The 22,384-nt window shown below is 35.8% G+C and overlaps 1 protein-coding gene and 1 long non-coding RNA gene across 4 annotated transcripts in view; both read left to right on the top strand.

Moving 5' to 3' along the window:
• Positions 1–22,384, top strand: part of LOC138711163 (uncharacterized) — a 1,508,851-nt gene that overhangs the window by 1,301,831 nt on the left and 184,636 nt on the right. The gene's annotated exons all lie outside the window — the stretch shown is intronic.
• Positions 2,554–3,100, top strand: LOC138710094 (uncharacterized). The gene is made up of 3 exons (XR_011335059.1): positions 2,554–2,589; positions 2,815–2,887; positions 2,979–3,100. It is a non-coding gene; the product is annotated as an uncharacterized lncRNA (long non-coding RNA).

Raw genomic sequence — 22,384 nt, 5'->3', positions numbered from 1 at the left:
ACACACATATGCATGAACTTACAAAGAATTCAACAATTTGATTTAGATAAGAGTTACATGTATACAAGAGTTATTTACGAAATTAAACAGCAAAATACTATGAACTATTAATTAAAGAATGAAATACGAACTGTGTAGCAGAATTAAGCTAACATACATAGAATGGTAATATATTTCAAATTATATTAGATAATAGAAAGAGATTATTATGAGACAATTAAAATACAGCACAATCAGGATGATGTCTAAAGAAAAAAGTAACAATGTAGTCAGTGATATTTTAAATCAGTATGATTGGAGTGAAATGCTAATAAGGTTATCTTTTAAGCTGTTCTTAAAGGTGTTTATTGTCTTGCAGCCCCTAATACTTTGTGACAAGGAATTCCATTGACGCGAGGTGGATATTGTAAAAGATTATGAATAACAAGATGTTCTATGAAGAGGTATACTTAGCGTGCCACAGATAAGTGATCTGGTATTTACGTCGTGAAAGTATGGAATCAAGTAAATTAATTAATAACAAAATGATATAAAAGTTAGCGAGAATAATATTAAAATACATATTTAAACAAAAGATATAAATGAAAACTGATATAAAACTTCAAAATATATACTACACATTAAATGGATCCAAGTTTGATCCATGCAAATTCGCATATTTTATACATCTGCAGACCGGAGAGAGAGAGAGATTTGGACTTTCTATTGTAAAACATTTTATGATATCTTAAACTCTTAGCAGGAATACGAAGACTAATAATAATAATAATGATAATAATAATAATAATAATAATAATAATTAGTATTATTGTCTTCATAATCATAATCATAGACATCATGTTTTGGACCCTGGGCTTCAATCCCCATATTTTGAACTTTTAAATACAAGTTATTATTAATACAAATGATGGTGATAATATTAGTAGTAGTAGTAGTAATAATGATAATAATAATAGTTGATTTCGTATGTTTTCTTATCATTTATCTTAACTTAATGTTTTTTTTTCTTTCAAATTGTCACATAATTATGAATTGATTAGTTGGCCGATCTATCGAACTCTTATTTAGGGCGGCTTTTGTTAATACAAATAATTTGGGGTCAATCATGGTGGTCATTGCATCCGAGGTCTGCTGGGTCATATCTGGCTGAAGACTGTGAATTTTATAGAAAGATAAAATCCCAGCATGGCTTCCTCCGGAATGTAAGTAAAGTTGTGGGTCCTGTATCGTAGGTTTACGGCTCGTAAAAGATCTCTGATAGAGGGCCCCAGGCATAATTTTTGGGTCATTTCTCGCCCACGTTGAATTTGGACGCCCAATAACTTCTGCAGCTTGCAACGTCGTTAAACGAAACACAACAACTATTGCGATATTATCGCCTTCATCAATACCCTCGCCGTTCTTTGGAAATCTTTTCGAGCCCGGAGCTCAGTGCGATCCAGAAGGAGCCCCGCCGCCTCCACCCCTGTTATGCCTCCTATGTAAACTTAATAAATTAATGTTTGTACTACCCGTTACAATACAATACTACAGGAGAAAGCCTTTCCGGGCCAAATTGACCTGCAGGCAATTAATTATACCGTCTGGCCTGTTACGTTATTTCAGACTAACGCACAAAAGGGAGCCAGAGAGAGAGAGACTCGCGTATAGAGGTTTTGCTATTAATGGCAAACTAACTTAATAAACAGAGATTTATTCGGCTGCGAGTTGGGGTCTGCTCCGGACAGCTTCAATTGTAACACAACAAAAGATCACACGGTAGCAAGGCTGTCTCTACCTTTATTCCCGCGCCGGCAGAGGGCACAGGTAGTCTGCGTTAGAGGCTAAACAGGTGTCTGCCCCGCCCGATATTGCAGAGGTCTCAGTAAGGTCCGACACATAAAATGTTGTATTTTTTTTATTGTTCTCTTTAACTTCAACATCAGGCTTGGCATGTGACGACGTCAGGAGAGAAAAAGACAGAGCGAGAAAAGGGGGTTGTGAGGGAAGGGTAAAATTTCTATGGGCATGAAAAACGAAAAGGTGCGGTATTGTTTTATGCTAACGAGTTAAAAGTGAAGTCATAATTATACTTCGAATGCCTTGAGGTTCAGAGAGAGAGACCCGGCAACTCAATTGTAAAAAGACCTTCCTGGCCGATGTTTTAAATTACAATAACACGTGTGTTTGACGGACTCTGTTTTTTTTTAAGTGGTGCAGAGGGTGAAAACATCACAGAGAGACTCTCTTTAAATTTGAACTGAAGGGATGTATATGTATATATATATTTGGAAGGTAGGCTTCGTTGTTTTCCCAATCACTGAACAAAGCGGTTAAACGAATTGATAGGGGAAAATTAGTTTACATTTCCTAAGCGCATATTTGTTTATATTTTTTATTTAATTCACTTTGGTTGTAATATTTATTTTGTGATATAATTAATACAGTTCCTTTCTAGTGTTATATATTTTAATACAAAATTTCGCAAATGATTTAGCAGAGAAAACTCTCATATGAAATATTTTGCAATTCATTTTGCGTAATTTTCAGAAAAGTCTGTGAATATGTTAGAAACACGACCAACATCCACAGAAAACACTTCCACAACTAGTGAGTATTGTTCAATGTATGTAGTTAATATAATTAAATATTTCCGACTTGCTCTAGCAAAGTTAGAATTTATTACCGACATTTACATTTTATTTAGTGTACTTCGTAGCCATCCCATTTTTTCAACATTAATTGAAACCGGACTTTCAATCAAATTTATATAACAAATTGCACCATTTGTTTTAACTAAGCTAATATTAATTTTCAACACTTAATTTCTTTCAGCGATTTCAGACTTTCGATTCACACCATGTTAAATAAACTTCTACAACATCACTACTACATTGAATAATTATCCGTAAGTTTCATTTAATACATTACAATTATTAAAATCAAATCCATCAGTTTCAAAATTAGATTAACTACCTACGACTTTGATTATTTTTCAGTGTAACATGAACAACAACAGAACATACGCCCATCATCTGATTAACTATAAACAGTTTAAACCCAACATATTGGCATAAACAATAACACCAAGATCTACAAAATATAGGCAGTTATAACAGGCTAGAATTTTATACTATGATATGGAAAAGTGAATACCTTGTAACAAAATATTGTAATTTGCAAATCCTCACATGCATAGTACAGCATTGAATAGAGTTAGCTCATCATTTTTATACTTTATCTTACTTTTAGTCTCATATCATTACATCGTTCATATTATCGTTCACATGTGATGATTTGCAAAGAATATACCCATGATAATATAAGTATATTTTAATTGTTGACAGTTGGGGTATCCACAATTCAACATTATAAAACTAATTAATATAATTTTTAATAGGTTTTTACCTTCATATGACAGTAAACATGTACTGTATGTGAATTGTGTAGATAACACTGAGAGTATTGATATTGTAAAATGACAGAGTGTATCTGATGATGTTGACATGGTCAACGAAAACGTTCATACATCACACAATTTATTATGTAAAGGTTAACACCTAACAAAATATATACACTGGTGGCCATAATTCTGGAAACTTTTTGTTTTTGTACTGAATTATTATAACATCTGCATTGATTCACATATTTATACAATTGAAAATGTTTCTCTTGACTGATTCGTTAATTATGGGGTTATAACAAAGGTATTATATTAAATCCTGAATATTTTAAAAATAAATAATCATTACTATGTAGGAAATTATGTTCTTGTCGTTTAAGATCTAAATATTAATTTCAGATTTTCATTATGAGATTCCCTTCGTTCTTTCAATGCTAATCGACAAATCTGCTTCACTTTTCTTGGACTTACTTTAGGTTTTCTACCAGTCCTAAGTGTTGTTTTACAAGATTCTATGGATTTGTACCTCTCACATATCTTCTGGACGCCAGGCAATGTAGCACCATTACCAAGTTTTCTTGCAATTTCCTTGATTGTGTAGCCTTCTTCTCGAAGTATGGCTGCCCTAGAAGATGTTCAGTCCTTTCGTGGAGCCATTGTGATAAAATGATCAATAAAGTTTGTTGTAAAGCAATCAGGTGTTCACCTAACGAAATCTTAAGTCAGATTAATGATAGAAACAAATTAATAATGTCCATATTTTATGCTGCCAGTGCTCAACAATACTTCTACTGATCAACAATAATCTTAAACTCAACAATGGACTAGTTTTTATAACAGTAAATAATGGGAAATTATAATTAATATTTAGATCTTAAACGACAAGAACATAATTTCCCACTTAGTAATGATAATTTATTGTTAAAATAGTCAGGATTTAATATAATACCTTTATTATAACCCCATCGGTAACGGGTCAGTCACGAAAAACATTTTCTATTGTATAAATCTGTGAATTAATACAAATGTTATAATAATTCAGTACAGAAACAAAAAGTTTCCAGAATTATGGCCACCAGTGTAAAGTAGTAAAGTCAACGACTGAAAAATTAAATTTCTCTCATATGAAAGCCTGCAGGTTAAAAATATTAATCTTCAATATGGCAACATTGTCCTACAATAAATGGGATTCTATTAGAAGCAAAATATTAATTAATAACAAAATTATCAAACCGATCATAACACAGCGATTTAATTTATTCGCTCCTCCAAACGTGGTATGAGTTTCTTTTGGGCTTCTGCGTTACCCACTGTTTTTGCACTATGTCGTAGGCCTATACAAGGTGAAATCAATATATTTCCGAACTGCACTTGTATTGATTGTATCGTTAAACATACGAGGCGTGTTCTTAAAGTAAGTTCCATTTTCAATTATAGCTGTCGCATCGCTGCAATCGTTATTTTGCGCATGCGTGTTTTCTTCTTCAGTCCTCAGGCAAGCTGTGCATGCAGTTTCAGAGCTTCAGTCCGTGTGTGTGGTTAGTTGTGATCAGTTGAAATGTTTAAGTGATCGAGCACCCCGCCGACTGTGAGATGCGCTCTGTTATCCATTTCTTGAATGCGAGAAACATCAAACCAGCTGACATTCATCGTCAACTTTGTGAGGTGTATGGTGATGATGCCATTAGTGATGGAATGGTCAGGAGATGGGTTAGAAAGTTCAACGAGGGCCGCATCTCTGTGCATGACGAGCAGCATACCGGTCGGCCATCTTTGATCAATGACGATTTGGTGCGCGCTGTCGATGAAAAAATTCATGAGGACAGGAGGTTCACAATTTCTTCGCTTTCCTTGAATTTTCCACAAATGTTGCGGAGTGGTTCGCAGGCGGGTGAATTCTACAATGAGGGGATAGAAAGACTTGTGCCACGACTCTATAAATGCCTCAATAATGGTGGAGATTATGGTGAGAAGTAATTGAAGTGTGGGGAATTCAATGCTACAAAAATGGTTTGTAAATATTTTCCCGTTTACTTTCTACACCCTTTTGGAACTTACTTTAAGAACACGCCTCGTACATTCGCGTGCCACCATATGTCATTCTGATATACAAATCATGGATTAGATTTCACGAGCCGCCAGAGCGCACTGTGGCACTGGACTGTTTCTGCAGCATAAATACAAACAACTCTCAACTGCTGCGGCTGTCTTTCATTACGTCAGTGATGTCAAAGCAAGCGAATTTTTCTGACATTGACGTCGTGCGCGGGCAGCAAGCGCTAAGTATGGAAAGAGGAAGGGTTGTGTATATGAATAAGCAACCTGTTGGATTAAGAAAACAGTGGTGCACAAACTTCAAACGGAACGTGAAATTTTATGTCGTTATTTTTATATGACTTCTTTCTGTTTGATATTATCTATATTGTCTGTAAAACAAAAGTACTAACACTGATTTCTTAATATTGCACTTGTGTTTTAAATCTTAATAACATAATAGAGAGTTAAGAAGGAATATTCACTTAAATTCCATAGTAGTATAATATTATGCTGTATTAAGTGGATGAAACACATCATTCATAAAGAAAGTGATATTCCAAAGAAAGAGATTGAATATGACATGATAAGTTGGAATTTATATTGATGGTATCTTTAGCCTTACAAAAGTAATCAATAAACTAATCAAAACAATATTACAGTACAAAGCAAAGTTACCTAGGTACTGTATCTGTTTTAAGAGTAGGCCTAACTAATATTACATAACAAAACTCTTATCGCATTATGGTTTTAAAGTGATATTTGTGAGCAACTTCCTATCATCAGAATATTAAATTATTTTCTCGAAATCTGCTTAAGCTATAGAGCTGACATTTTTACAATACATGGGCACGTATCTTTTGCTTATGATGTAACAGTAGTTGCTTTGTTAATTCATTTCCTTACAAACAATTTCCATGCGAATATTTTCAAAATTTTCAATACACTATCTTCAGTAATACGTATATACGGTATATTAGATTTACGAAAACATTCTGTAAGGCTACTAAATAAATAGGCCTATACCTGAAAATTTCACTTTTCTATAAAAAAAAAGTTGAGAAAATATTTCTTTTGAATAAAAAAATCAAACTTGTGAAAAATTAGCATTAAAATTAAAACTTACATTCTTATAATGCACTTATACTTCTCAGGCAAATCTAAAAATTAACATGGATACAGTTTTAATAAGTTCTCTTCCGTTTATCTATTGAATCAGTGCTGGCCATCCCTGAATATAGCTCGACCAAGCGGCATATACCACCTCTTTCGTCTGTCTCTTTCCTTTCCGCTGTAAAGCGCTCAGGCTCTCCTGGGCTCTAAAGCGCGCGCTTGCTCCTTTGGGCATCAGTTGACACCACTGGTCTAGCGTGTGAGTGAAATGAAGGTGATAATGCCAGAGAGGTAAGTCCAGGGTCCAGCGCGGAAAGTTAGGCAATATTACTCTTAGGGCCGGTATAATAAACGCCGTTTAAACCTTACGTTCAGTTAAAACTGAAGGTTTTCTTTCTGCTTCGTATATAAACCTTAACTACCAGTTAATCTTGAGTTAAGTTGAGTTTAACTTGATCGACAGTTCTCTGGCGTTTAAACTGCAGTTCCAGGCTCAACAGTGCAAGATGGCGGTTCCCGGAATACAGATGGATATTGCAGATGTTTTCCAAGAACTTATGAGTGACGATATGTGAGTGATCAATATTACTGAACGACCACGGCGGTCAAGAATTTTTCGAAATAAAGTGCACCACTATAAATGAACATGAGCTTTAAAACAGATTGAGGTTTTCGAAGCAGACAGTCCTAACCTTCAGAATGAGGATTATAGTCCTAACCTTGTTTCGAAAAATTGAAACTCGGATACAACATGCAACATAAAAATGAGAAAGTGCAAAAAATATGTGTTTTAGGGTTTGAATTTAAAGATTATTTGAAAAGATAAATGATTTCTTTTTTTTATTTTTGAAAACATTCTGTTGAATCTCTGCATCAGTTACCAGTTGCGCTGCGCTTTTATTCCTCTGGTAATAGACATACTGAAAACGATGGAAGATTTCGGGGGTGTCCATAAATCTACTATAAACCTTTTGCGCATTGTACTGTGTGTGGCAGACAGTCTCCTAGTAAGATTTACTATGAAGCCTGATTTATAAACACACTATTACCTAATTTTACTAGACTCATAAATATAATTGTATTATTTGACTGAATTCTATTTCATAAATATTCTAGACAACACATAAAATACACACACTAATATTATTACTTAATTACTCAGTTGATTCTGTATGGCGTTACTTCGCAGATGGTCATGCAAGGTTTAGTTTGTTTGCATTGTGTTTGGGAGTATAACGTTGGTAGCCAGCGTTAAGAAACTATTTGAGGTTAAGTCTGACAAGCATACTGAAGTACGCGGTATTGATCCTCTTTAGGGGTTTTTTATGTTACTCTCTCTGATTTTTTGGACTTGTAAGGGATGGTGAAACTTGGAGAATAAGATATAATGACGAATTATACCAGCTTTATGAGTCCCCCGATATAATAACATCCATTAAGATTATGCAAATCTAGTCTTTCAGGTGAAGCTCCCTGCAAAGCAGATTTGAATAATTTAAAGGGAAAAATTGTTCCGGGGCCGGGTATCGATCCCGGGACCTCTGGTTGAACGTACCAGCGCTCTACCACTGAGCTACCCGGGAACTCCACCCGACGCCGTCTCAACTTTTCCCTTTATATCCACACAACTCGCGTGGGCTGACGAACCGCCAGAGACCCACAACGAGTGCACACAATCTCTGTGTGACTTGGAATTGTGGTTTTCTGTTAACGTACACAGTAACGTATAACGTGTATGTTTATTTCAGTAGGTTATTTTACGACGCTTTATCAACAGCTTAGGTTATTTAGCGTCTGAATGAGATGAAGGTGATAATGCCGGTGAAATGAGTCCGGGGTCCAACACCGAAAGTTACCCAGCATTTGCTCATATTGGGTTGAGGGAAAACCCCGGAAAAAAACCTCAACCAGGTAACTTGCCCCGACCGGGAATCGAACCCGGGCCACCTGGTTTCGCGGCTAGACGTGCTAACCGTTACCGTGTGGACACGTGTGTGTATATATATATATATATATATATATATATATATATATATATATATATACGTTACTGTGTACGTTAACAGAAAACCACAATTCCAAGTCACACAGAGATTGTGTGCACTCGTTGTGGGTCTCTGCCGTTTCGTCAGCCCACGCGAGTTGTGTGGATATAAAGGGAAAAGTTGAGACGGTGTCGGGTGGAGTTCCCGGGTAGCTCAGTGGTAGAGCGCTGGTACGTTCAACCAGAGGTCCCGGGATCGATACCCGGCCCCGGAACTATTTCTCCCTTTAAATTACCCATTAAGATTGCTCGTCTGAGATGGGCAGGGCATGTTAAGAGAATGGATGAATGTGAAATACCTAAGAAGGTTATGGAATATGGGATTGCTGGAGGAAGAAGAGTTGGAAGGCCAAAGCTACGATGGATGGACTGTGTTATGGACGACATTAAGAGGCTTGGAGTGAAGAACTGGTGGATGGTGGCTAAAGATCGAGACCAATGGAGAAGAATTCTTACGGAAGCCGAGGCCCGATCCGGGCTGTAGCGCTATTGATGATGACGATGATGATGATGATATGGAAGAAGAAAGATGTTTCTTAATGGAGATTCTCCACGAGCGTCGGCTATTTTAAATCAATAATATAATTAAACAGTTGCGATGTCTTCTTTTCTTTCTTAGCAGTAATACCAATCGTATTCCACTACGGTTTAACTTAACCGAGACTGTGTAATACGGCACGTTGAGTTAAACTTACGGTTAGGTTTAACTTAGGTTTTAACATAATCTTAGTCCACTCCTGTGGAGTAACGGTCAGCGCGTCTGGCCGCGAAACCAGGTGGCCCGGGTTCGAATCCCGGTCGGGGCAAGTTACCTGGTTGAGGTTTTTTCCGGGGTTTTCCCTCAACCCAATACGAGTAAATGCTGTGTAAACTTTCGGTGCTGGACCCCGGACTCATTTCACCGGCATTATCACCTTCATCTCATTCAGACGCTAAATAACCTAGATGTTGAAAAAGCGTCGTAAAATAGCCCATTAAAAAAACATAATATTTAGATTAACCGTGTTTATAAAACCGGGCCTTAATGGGTTGAAGGAAAACGCCGAAAAAACTTCAATCAGGTAACTTGTCCCAACCAGGATTTGAACGAGGGTTCACACTTTTCGCAGTCAGATGTGCTTATACTCCACAGCTGTGGACGAAGTTTGTACCGGCAATGTGTTAAGCAGAATATGTGATAAAGGACATCCTTTTCGTAGTCTCCCACTTGCCTCTGACATTTCTTCTCATATCTTGATTTGACTCATTGTTTCTTATGCGGTTTACTGAATAGCTTCCTCTCTTTCCTAGCCACACCAATTTTGTACAGAGTCCCCATAAGTTTAATCAAATCTACTCTGTCAAACGCCTGGCTAACGCATTTAAAAATGTATGTCAAAAAATGTTTAATTTTGCTTTATAAAATCTTCATTGAGTGATTTAGGTTGGCAGTAGTGCGCGGGAATTTTGATTGCTGACGCATTCAGACACGTTCACCCCTCGAGATCGTTAAGCCTAAGAAGTTAAATCCGTGGGCGGGGATTTGATTCCTTGGCTGCAGCTTCTCATGTCCTTGCTAATTATAAACGGCAACAAAATATCTGCTCATTACGCTTCTCCAAGAAACGGAATTTATTTAAAATGCTGCGCGACGGCAGGGGAAGGGTGGAGGGGTCATTACGTGTGAGCTACGCGGGGATAATTACCGGCCGATAGGTAGATGGATGGATAGCTTGGCGCGCTGTTATTTATGTCCCTTGTTAGCTCTCTCAACTGCTATAGTGCCGGACAACACAGCTTTCATTTGTTTGTTCATCCAGTCCTAGGATTTGAGCATCTAATACTGTTGAATCTTATTTCTTTCGTAGATTTTTTTCGCTGGTCATAAGTTGGCCCCATGTTATTTGGAATTATTCTAACTTCATAACATTGGAGATAATTCGATAACTATTTCTTTAATATACCATTTCACCAATGGAACAGAGGCTTAGGGTGTTTGAGAATAAGGTGCTTACGAAAATATTTGGGGCTAACAAGCAAGCATTCTCATGGGAGCAGATAAAGTTATTTATTTTTCTTACATCATATTAATCTTGTATATAAAAGTCAATGTGGCTATGTATGTATGTATGTATATATGTATGTACTCTATACAAATCTACACGCTTTGACCGATATTTGTCAAAGTTTGCACATTTAACCTTCATAACCAGGAGAAGAACATAGGCTACATTAAAATCGGACAAATGGACGTTAAATTAATTAAAAAGATAAAAAATAAATACGATGAAACATTGATGTATAATATTAAAACGCAATCTTATACAGGCAATTGTTCTTTATTATTGTCTATTGTATTCAACATCGACTTCCATGAGGCCATGGAAAAATAACACGACATAAAATAATATTGTTGATACATCATGAAGGCCAAAATCTAGACAATCTAGGTTGTGTGACTGTACCTGTATATATTTTCGTTTGGTTTTACTTTGTTTATAATTTGATTTTCTATTATTTTATTCGTATTTCTGGCGGTGTGGAAGAAGGCCTAATGGCATTAACTACGTCAGAATATAAATAAATAAATAAATAAACAAACAAACAAAAGAAATAAAGAAATAAACCAAAACAAACAAACATACATTAAAAACAGTTGAACGTAAGGCACATGACGAAGTGTTTTCTTTTCGATGCCTGATCTACAGATGATTAAATTGAGTTAACCCTGTCAGGCATTTGGCTAAGAAGTTCATTAATTCAAGTACGTAATCGCTATAGAAAGATTAATTTTTTTAGGGATGAGGAAAGCTTAGTATAGACAATTCGTTTTGGTTGTCTGTAGTTGGATTTCCGAAATTTCCGAAAAGCCTAACAACCAGTTTAATTAAAAATAGAAGCAGAAAGGAAAACACATGCAACGACGGGAGTAATGTCATAAATTTTTGCCACTCGAGCGCAATTATGGAGCCGTAAAAATAAGTTTGCCTGGAGTCGTTTACAGAAATAAAACACAGTTTCATGGAAAGATTTATTGGAACAGATACAGCAATTGTTGAGCTGTTTTTCAAGATATTCCCCACCGGAATTGAGACATTTGTCATACCGTGTGATCAACTTTTGTATCCCTGTGTCGTAGAAGTCTGCCACCTGGGATCGGGACCAGTGTGTGACAGCCGTCTGAACTTCTCTGTCGAACCCATGGTATGACAAATGTACTGTCCGCCTGCAGGTGCCTGGGTTGCGTCTTAAATTGAAAGCGCTGTATATGAAGGTGAAGAAGCAGAGTCGACGACTAGCTAATTTGTTATGTGAAATGGACACAATTTTAAATGGACATAATGTATTGACCATTCATACAGTGGACGTAAAGCGTGGACAAAATTTGTGTTTTGTTTTGTTTTGTTTTTTTTTTTTTACTAAATTAAAATGGAAATACATTTATGGTCATAATTTAATGGACTTTAATGTAATACATAAGAAATTTCATCCAGAATTGACTACTTTAAGCAATGAAATTTTCAGATCCAGAATTAAAAAAATTATATTACAGACTTCCCTGTATTTATATTATGTACCATGTATTGTAAAACAAGTTTATTTCTGTCCTAAGTATATTTTTTCTATCTTATCTTGGTTACTATATCAACATGACCTGCACTAATTATAGGCCTACTACTAATAATAATAATTTAATATTAATCCATAAATCTCAACATCGTCTCTTTTTTCACTCAGTTATTACTAGTATTATTATTTACTAATTTTATTATCATCTTTATGTGAGTTTTTTCTTAAGCATTTTATCTACAAAGTATGTGTATTTATGTAACGGAACTGTCCCCGAACACGAGCTTTGCTCTTTTGGGGTATTTTAATGTAACGTTTTTATGTATATGTTATTATCAGGGAACGGATTTATATGGACTAAAAATATATGAAATATGTAAATATATATGTAGTTATTTTTACCAAAATATGGAATTAAATATGGATTTTTACCAAAATATGGAATTAAATATGGACTTAAAATTATAAAAAAATGACTATGTACGTTAAATATTGGTACATTTTAATCAAACTAAACAAAAAATATAATGGACGTACCTTATCTTCCAATGTAGTTTCAACAAAACACAATTTTTATTGTCTGTTACCATAACAATAGGTTACAAACATTTCTTTCAAGTGCTGAAAAGTGAATCTTCTTCTATTGTCTCTGAGGATAGATTTATACTGACTAAAAGAGCGTTCGACGTCACAAGAAGTAACTGGTACATAATTCAATTTCACAATGTCTGCTGGGGATAAGTCCAAGTTAATCTTCACTGTTGATTCACCACTCATCACAGCAACAACCTTTTGTAGTTCTTCATATCCAGGGTTTTTTGAAAGTACAGTGTCCACCTTAGCTCTTACTGCATCTGCAACTTTACCTCTACCACGATTCAGTTGTTCCACAGTACTATTTATAATTTCAAAACTTTCAGATAGTGAAAGGTGCCTATTTTGGAGACTTTTGAGCGTTTTTATGATGCATGAAAATGTATGCTGAATGTGAGCTAAGTCATTCTTCACACTTATGTCACAGGTAACTGTTTTCGCAGTATCAATTGAGACTGCATCTTCAGAGTCCAATGCAAGGAGAACATTGTTAATAGAGTCTATATGTTCGGCATAATATTCAACTGCTTCTAGCCATGTACCCCATCTAGTTAAAATTGGCTTTGGTGGCAATGGAATTTCAGGGTACATTTCTTTCAACACGTTAACTCTACTGGGAGCTTTGAGAAATACTTTTTTCACTGATGAAATCAACAAATCTACTTTAGGGAAATTGTCTCTGACCACTTCTGCCACACGATGAAATGCATGCGCCACACAAGTAAAATGAGTCAATTTAGGATATACAACAGATAATGCTTGTCCAGCTTTGACCATATAAGGGGCAGCATCGCTAATAAAGAATAACACATTATCGTACATAATACCCTTTGGCCACAGGATACCCATAGCTTCGTTGAACAGTTTAACTATAGTTTTGTTATTGCACTTTTCTAGAACATCACAATGTAAAAGAATTCGTTCAGAATATTGTTCACTTAACAAACCGATAACTACATTACCAACAAGTCTACCTTCTTTGTCGGGAGTCTCATCAATGGAAACCCAAATTGAACTATCTTTAATTTCATCTCTTATCTTCTGTATTGTCTCATCGTAGATGGATGGAGCATACGTCTTCCTAAGTGTTGACTCATCCGGGATTGTATGTTGAGTATATTTTTCAAGGAATTCCCTGAAGACCTTATTCTTTAGTTTGTAGAGAGGAATATCAGCAGAGATGAGAGAACGGCACAGGTCGATGTTAAACTCAGATCTTACATTCGATGTTGTTGGTTGTGTTAAAAACAATTGTCTCTGCTTGGAATTTAGTTGTTTGTTGGCCTGATGTTTACTAGTTGTAATGTGTTGTTGCACCAGGAACTTTTGTGTAGATGATACTGCACACTGACACAAATTACAAAATAATATTTTATTGTCAGTTGATAAACCATCTTCTTTAAATTCTGAAATGTAACTTGTTAGTTTTGATTTTAAATTGACTGAATGACGTACTTTTGGCATATTTACCGTCTTTATAGTATGATTTACAAAACTGAACCTATGTGTACTCTGACTGGCATTTAACTGTTGAGCTGCACAACTGAAGTCTGTTAAAAATTTTAAATTAAATTAATACAGTTTTGTAACTTACTTTCCCATTGTTGATAGGACTGCTAATTTTCAAATAACTCTGATGTTAAAGGGATTACTGAACATGTGTTTAAATCTCTATTGTTGAAATGTATTTTTAAAAGTTAATGGAATTTTGTTTTGTTTTATTGTTAAACCTAATATAATATGGACTGTTTTATATGAAATATGGAAAATATATGGAAATTAACGAAAATATGTACTAAACTCTAAAATATGGAAAAATATGGAAAATAAAAGTAGGATTTTTCAACCCTACACATTGTGAAACATAAAGATAATGCAAAATATAAATTATATTAGCTTTATAAGTAAATATGTATTTACATATAAATCCTTTCCCTGGTTATTATTAAATAAAATCTAAATCTAAATTTATAAATATAACAATATAATATGTTCAATAAATGTATGAATGTATAATACATAAGAAAATGGAATTAAATTTTTGGATATTAAAATCTGGATCTCATGTCCGTGTTTTACACCAATATTATCAACACTCTCTGAACACTGTAACAACTTTTTTGTGGCCATATGTTAAATAATATAATCTACAATGATTTTTAAACCGCTTCAATCATTTGTAGACACCTCGTATGTTTGATGCACAATTATTTCCATTATGGGTCACTAAACTACAGTTACACGGCCATAGGTATCGTCGCCGTGCTCATTTACATACCTACTGGCAGTCGTTGTGTTAGATGTATCTTTCTTGCATGCATCAATACTTATAATTTCAAGCGGTGTTGTCACGTTTTCTTTGTAAAGATTGTTCTTAGTTACAATTATTTTTATACCGACATCAGTACATTGATTTTTACCATCACGATACACAGTAAATACATTTTAAGCTAAAAGATTACTTTTAATTACAATTTTGAAATTATAATTACTAATCATTTTTGTGGCCATCAATGAACTCGAGATACAGGGTGTATCTAAATTCAGTACTCAAACTTCCAGGTATGATGCAGAGACCAAAACAAACTTTTTTGTTAAATGAGCTTGGTCGGTAACCAGCTATTAAATGACAAAAACAAAAGCTATACTGTATTGTAACGAATAAAGAATACAGTTGTAAAGTTACTTATTACACTTATTCCTCAAAACCATTTCAGTTTGTAATAATTTACAAAAACTGTTCAAAATTGCGGCCTCTTGCGTCAATACAAACTCTGCAACGACGTGTCATTGGCTCTCGTACATATCCGCGCGTGTGCTGTAGACCGTCAGCAGCTGCAAGTTCAGCGACGATATCGTCCTTCGATTCAATATGAATCTCATGCGCCAGGCTCAAGTGCACCCACACTCAAAAGTCAAGTGGAGTGAAGTCAGGAGAACAAGCTGGCCATCCATTGAATCCACCGCGACCAATCCACTTGACTTTTTGTAAATGATACATTTAAAGGCCTTGAGAAATGAGTGTCATAAGTAACATTACAACTGTATTCTTTATTCCTTACAGTACAGTTTACGTTTTTGCCATTCAATAATTTTTTCCGAGCCATGGTCATTTAACAAAAAAAAAAAGTTTGTTTTGGTGTCTTTTATCATCCTTAAAAGTTTCAGTACCGTCACTTCCTATGACTATGGTCCTGGAACACAACTAGGGTCCATTGAAATTTTGTACTCATAACGTAGTACCTACCTTTGGGGAGGCCGAGACGTAGATGGGAAGATAATATTAAAATGGATTTGAGGGAGGTGGGATATGATGATAGAGACTGGATTAATCTTGCTCAGGATAGGGACCAATGGCAGGCTTATGTGAGGGCGGCAATAAACCTCCTTAAAAGCCAGTAAGTAAGTAAGTAACGTAGTACCTCGTTTATCTATATTTTTGTTGTACTGTAGTTTGAAGTCAAGTCACTGCAGCTATCTACGAAGGGTCTATGTTACTTCTACAATGTTCTTTGAATAGTTGTATCGTAGACCATAGTTGTGTTCCAGGACCATAGTTATGGGAAATGACGGTACTGAATTTAGATACACCGCGTATGACAATGTTGTTTTATATTCCAAGTGCAGTTGACATGGGAATGTCATTTGAAAATGCAACGCATCATTGTTATCGCTTCTTGTGATTGGAGAGGTAGAAGGCCTACTCAATAAACAAAATCTTATCATATATCCTCAAAGGAGATCGCCCGCTTTCACAGCGGCTGGGTATTAATTGAACGAGGATACTGTATTTCGAGAAATGAATTATTTTTCACAAATAGCTATAGGGGAGAGTCGGGTAGTATCGGACATCGGGTAATATCGGACAGTGAGTTTCTTTCGTCTACCACACGATGATAGTACCTGACTGACATGGTTACGTTTCTGTTATGTCGCATAGAGAAACGTAACCATGTCATTCAGGTACTACCATATGGTGGTAGATGAAAGAAACGCACTGTCCGATACTACCCGATGTCCCATACTACCCGACTCTCCCCTATTTAATATATTTCCTCAGTTAAATACTTAAAAGGTCAAAGTACAACAGTGTTCATAAGTGAAGATTAAAAATAATGGAGATAATTATTACAGTTGTCTGAACACTTTATTGATAAAATAAATAAAATAATAAAACTGGTTAGAAACCATACATGTTTCGGGGGCTATGCTCCCCCATCTTCAGTGGTTGTACCACGACTACGATGTAGTGACTGAGTCCTCTTTAAGATACGACATGCGGTAGAACATCTACACCGTAGTCGTGGTACAACCACTGAAGATGGGGGAGCATAGCCCCCGAAACATGTATGGTTTCTAACCGGTTTTATTATTTTATTTATTTTATCAATAAATAGTGTTCAGACAACTGTAATAATTATCTCCATTATTTTTAATGGGTTGTGAAATATCTTATCAAAATGAAAAAGATGTGAACAAGAAAATTACCAAATTTACACAAATTCTAGGAATAATAAACAATGCATTAAAAGCTAAATTAGTACAAAAATCTACAAGAATAAAAATATATAATACACTAGCATTACCCACCCTTTTATACGGAAGCGAGATTTGGTCATTAAAGAAAAAAGACGTGAACAGAATCAAAGCAACGGAAATGAAATTTTTGAGGAGGACAGCAGGATATACTCTTTTAGACCGATAAAGGAATGAAGAAATTTTAGAACAATTAGAAGTAGAGTCAGTAGAAGAAAAAATCAGCAGACACAAATTCAATTGGCTAGATCATGTAAGAAGAATGGAAAATTCAAGAATCCCAAAAATTATGATGCAGTATAAACCTAGAGGACATCGTCGACCAGGAAGACCTTTAAGAAGACTGCTAGATGGGGCCGAAACAGGTCTACAGAGGCCTAATTCGTGAAGGATGATGATGATGATGATGATGATTTTTAATTTTAATATTTCCTCAGTTCTTACATAAACCACCAACTTCTTAATTTCCCTTCACAAACATACGTGCGTTTCGTTAAGGGAAAAGGTCAAGTCGGAACAGCTGCTTGCATAATATTGTTTACTGATATTCAAGCTAAGAATTTACTAGGACATCTATAAAAAAATCCGTTCTAATGTAAATGTCAAATACAAGCTAACCGTGAGCAATTGTAGGGATGCTATGTTTACAGAATAATTTTATGCTATAGTGATTATAGTCACATTTGTTATTCTTATTTTTTTCAGTTTCTTTTTGTACGAAGTATAAAAATAAAGTATTGTGATGTGAAAGAATGGAGATTGTGACGAAAACATACGTTTTCCGCAGAACTGAATACTCGAGACCGATCTACAGTTTTGGAAAAAGAACTAAATACTTTTTCAGTGTTTGTGGTGTTTAGGAAGTTTTATTTTTGCTTTATTTCTTTAGGTTTTTTCCTCTATCAACGATGGATTAGATTTCTGCTGTATAAAAGTAGAAGGTGTACCTGTTGTTATACCCTTCCTATTACGACGTTTTACAGAAATGTATTTATTTTCTAATATTAAAAATATTTCATAGCAGTAGGTGGAAAAAACACTTACTCCTAATAAACCAAAAATTTCAATAGTTCCAGTCGTGGAGTTGGAAATTCCTCAGGGGGCCTAAGAGGATTTCCTAGCGAAAGACGAATTGTAAAAGAATATTACAGCTATATTAATTTATCCTACAGAATTTGTCTGTAAAATTGACACTTATATTTTAGGAGAAAAATTCTCTCCGGCGCCGGGGATCGAACCCGGGTCCTTGGTTCTAAGTGCTGACCACTGAGCTACGCCGAATTCAATCCACAGCACGGGATCGACCCTTCTTCCTTCAATGTTTCCCTATGTGGCCTGACTCCAAGTTAGGCATATATGTTGACGTGTATCCAATGTCAACTGCCATTATACTAGGAGCACACTCAGCTGAGTGACTTGTTGGCCGGGATTCCGCAGTTATTATGCACTGCTAGCTGAGAAAATATTATAGTTGACATTGGATACACGTCAACATATATGCCTAACTTGGAGTCAGGCCACAAAGGGAAACATTGAAGGAGGAAGGGTCGATCCGGTGCTGTGGATTGAATTCGGCGTAGCTCAGTGGTCAGAGCGCTTGGTACGTAGAACCAAGGACCCGGGTTCGATCCCCGGCGCCAGAGCAAATTTTTCTCCTAAAATATTAAGAACTGTAATAGGTTTAGTATTGCCGTCCGCCCAGAATGGCGTCGATCAGTTATAAAACATGTGAATGAACTCCAGATGTCTGACTAAAATTAGCAAGGTCCGGTATTCTACAGAAAAATAATTTAAGACAACGGTTCCCAACGTGTGGGTCGCGACCCCCAGGGGGTCGTGTAAGTGTTTGAGAGGTGTCGCGAGATGAATATTTGTGAATGTGCTTATTCAAATCGTGGCGTCATAACGACCAACAATATACATTTAACTTGAAACGCTGTTTCCGAAACCTACATTTTCCAGGTTATTAGTAGTCTACATTTCGTAGAAAAACTATTTCAGCTAGACTTATAAAATTTTCGAGCTACTTTACCAAATGAATATTTATTCTACCCTATCAGATGTATTGAAATTATTGTGACTTACATTTTATTATATGAGGGGAATATATTTTTAAAAGGTTAAACAATTCAAAATAATACAACAGTTTACTGTAAGGGTAAGTGTATTGTATAAATGTTTGTAAATGTTTAATTATGTACAGTAGTGGCAAAATAAAAACCGGACCGACCCTTGTAGCTGATTTCAGAGCCTTGTTCACTCCAGAGCATGATAGACTGATAACTAAGACTTTCGTGGTTCGAATCCTGCTTGGGAAGGAAACTTTTTTTTTTTGTTCCTTATTCAAATTTATTCCCAATACTTTTCGATTGCAGCGATATTTTACTACGTAATTAACTTATTATTCCCAGAATACGAATTTTACCAGCAATCGAAAAGTATTGGGAATAAATTTGAATAAGGAACAAAAAATGTTTCCTTCCCAGACAGGATTCGAACCACGAAAGTCTAAGGGTGCTATTCATAGACATTTCGCTAGCCCGTACTACGAGCGTGCTAAACTAGCCCCGGCTATCGACTGGTTACTTGTACAGGATTAATATCATATCATATCGCTAACACTGGTTTATGAATACGAAAAACGTTAGTTCGCTGACCATCCACCAGAAGCCCGCGCTAAGAATGTCTATGAATATGGCCCTTAGTGACCAGTCTATCGTGCTCTGATGTGAACAAGGCTCTGAAATCAGCTGCAAGGGTCGGTCTGGTTTTTTTGTCACTACTGTACAGTGTATTGTATAGTATTAGACGTATATTTATTGTATGAATAAATGTATATACAGGGTGGCCCACTTAACTCTTTCACCTCTGATAGCGTGAGAAATATTTCAGATATTAAAAGTTAAATTACATCGAAAGAGACATCTGATACACGTCATGTATTTTTTGTACATGAAACAATTTTAAAGATATTAGAGTCAACTTTCTTTTTTTTTTAATGGAAACCAACTAAGTTTTGTATTGCAAATATTGCGTTAGCTTATAACTTACTAGTTTACTGACTTTTTGAATGTCACCGCTAAGAGTAAACACAAGCAATGTCTGACCAAGAATCGAACAGAGGAGGGACAATTTTGGTTAAAGTTGTGTCAATTAAATCGCAATCTCAATGCATTGTACGTTTTAATATTATGGAAATGTTGCACAATGTGAAGTGAGACATTACAGTAGTGTACAATAATAATTAACAATTCTTCTAAAAAAACAGAACACAAAATCTCCGGTTATAATCAGATTTCTCGCGATATCTTATCGTTCAAATGTCCAGTACAGAACTAAAGAAATATTGGTTGTATTGGGTAGTGTACAGTACTATGGGTGTGTTCGATCTTCAGTTACGTCAACATTATGAACTAGACATAAACATGGGTGCGTCAGACATTGTTTATGTTTACCCTTACTGGTGACATTCAAACAGTCTGTAAAATAGCCAGTTGTTATTCGACAGCTAACCCAATATTTGCAGTACAAAACATAGTTGGTTTCCATTTAAAAAAAGAAAGTTGACTCTAATATCTTTGAAATTATTTCATGTACAGGGACATAATTTATTTTTACTTCAATTTTTATTGTACCTGAGTTTTTTAATGTACTTCACTCCCACCCCTTCTACTAACGAAGTTCAACCGTCCTCCACACAGATCCAAGACCGCATATACAGTCATAGTAGCCTTACGCTCATACTAAACAGTACGTTCCAAAAATATGTTCGCGTTTTTCAGTGACGAAAGAGCTTTCAATATTGAATCATTTTTGCACAGGTACTGTCGTCCATTTGCCTACGTCGTATCTCGGTTTCCTCCACTAGCTTTTATTCACCAGCTAGTGGCTGGGCTGTCTTAGCTCTTTTCTGAGAACATTAATTTCTGTTAGGAATTGGATTTCTACGTAATATTATACAACTGTTCAAAATAACTTAAATACAAGGGCCTCGTTACGTAATTAACTGTCACGTGATCCCCCCCCTTTCTACGACCCTACGACATAACTACTTGGACGGACGTAGATAGCATGTCTGAGTAATTTTATCTTTTCGGATCGGGCAGAAGTGAAGATGGAATTTACAGTACGTAAGGTACCCTTTTATAGAGTAGGTACAGAATTATTTCAACATGAGTTACTAGTACGAAGAACGAAACTGGTAATTGGGATTAGGATAGTGCGATAATATGCACATTAGAACTGAAGCCTGTATCGAAATGAACGGCCGCCATTTTCAAAAATGTGTTTAAATATCCATATTATGATTATTTTTCAATTTAACTTCATTCTCTATATTGTACGCTAATGTGCTGTAGACAGTATAATATACACTGCATAATGAATACGTCCGCATGGACAGCTCAGTTCGTGAGTAAAAACAATCATTGTTAATACAGCACTGTATTTTGATTAAACAAAAACCTAATGAAAATTATCACACTCAAAATCGCAATATTTCCTACTTTACGTAAATGGATGAACTACTTTTCTTCCCTCCTATACCTAGTAAAGTGATTTGTTTGTATATTACGCCAGTATCATCGAACTGCAGTCGTGGAAGGGGGTAGCAAACTGCGTTAATCCAGAGGTATAGGCAAGTTAATATTAAAAATGTTAGTTTCGATGTAATTCAACCTGTAGTATCTGAAATATTTAACACGCTATCGGAGGTTATGTTATTTTCTGGAGGTATGTCACGAAGGGAGATGATTCACTTCAACATAACGTGGTATAAAATTACTTCTTTGATGGACATCGCTGAAGCTTATCCGTTAAGTCGAGTGTTTTCTGCTTATACTCGAGCTACCAGCTGGTCTTTGAGTGAGCTATCCCCCTGTTCGCCTGCCATGGAAACTCGCCCTGTGTTATCGGTGACTGCAGCTTGTTTACTGCATCTCACTGAGACATCTGATACTTGCACCGATTCCTGCTTCGTTCTCCAAGCTCACAACTCCAATTAGACGCTTTTCTCAGTCCCTTCGTCTCGATTCCATCACTGCATTGTCCTTCAGTCAGCGCTGTTGCAGCTTTTCAGTCGCTTCCGATTTTGTGTAACTTACTTCCAGTGTATCAGTTCATTGTAACAAGCT

The sequence above is a fragment of the Periplaneta americana genome, chromosome 12 (genome assembly GCF_040183065.1).
Source record: "Periplaneta americana isolate PAMFEO1 chromosome 12, P.americana_PAMFEO1_priV1, whole genome shotgun sequence".
NCBI classification, from domain to species: Eukaryota; Metazoa; Arthropoda; class Insecta; order Blattodea; family Blattidae; genus Periplaneta; species Periplaneta americana.
This window is presented reverse-complemented; position numbering and strand designations above follow the sequence as displayed.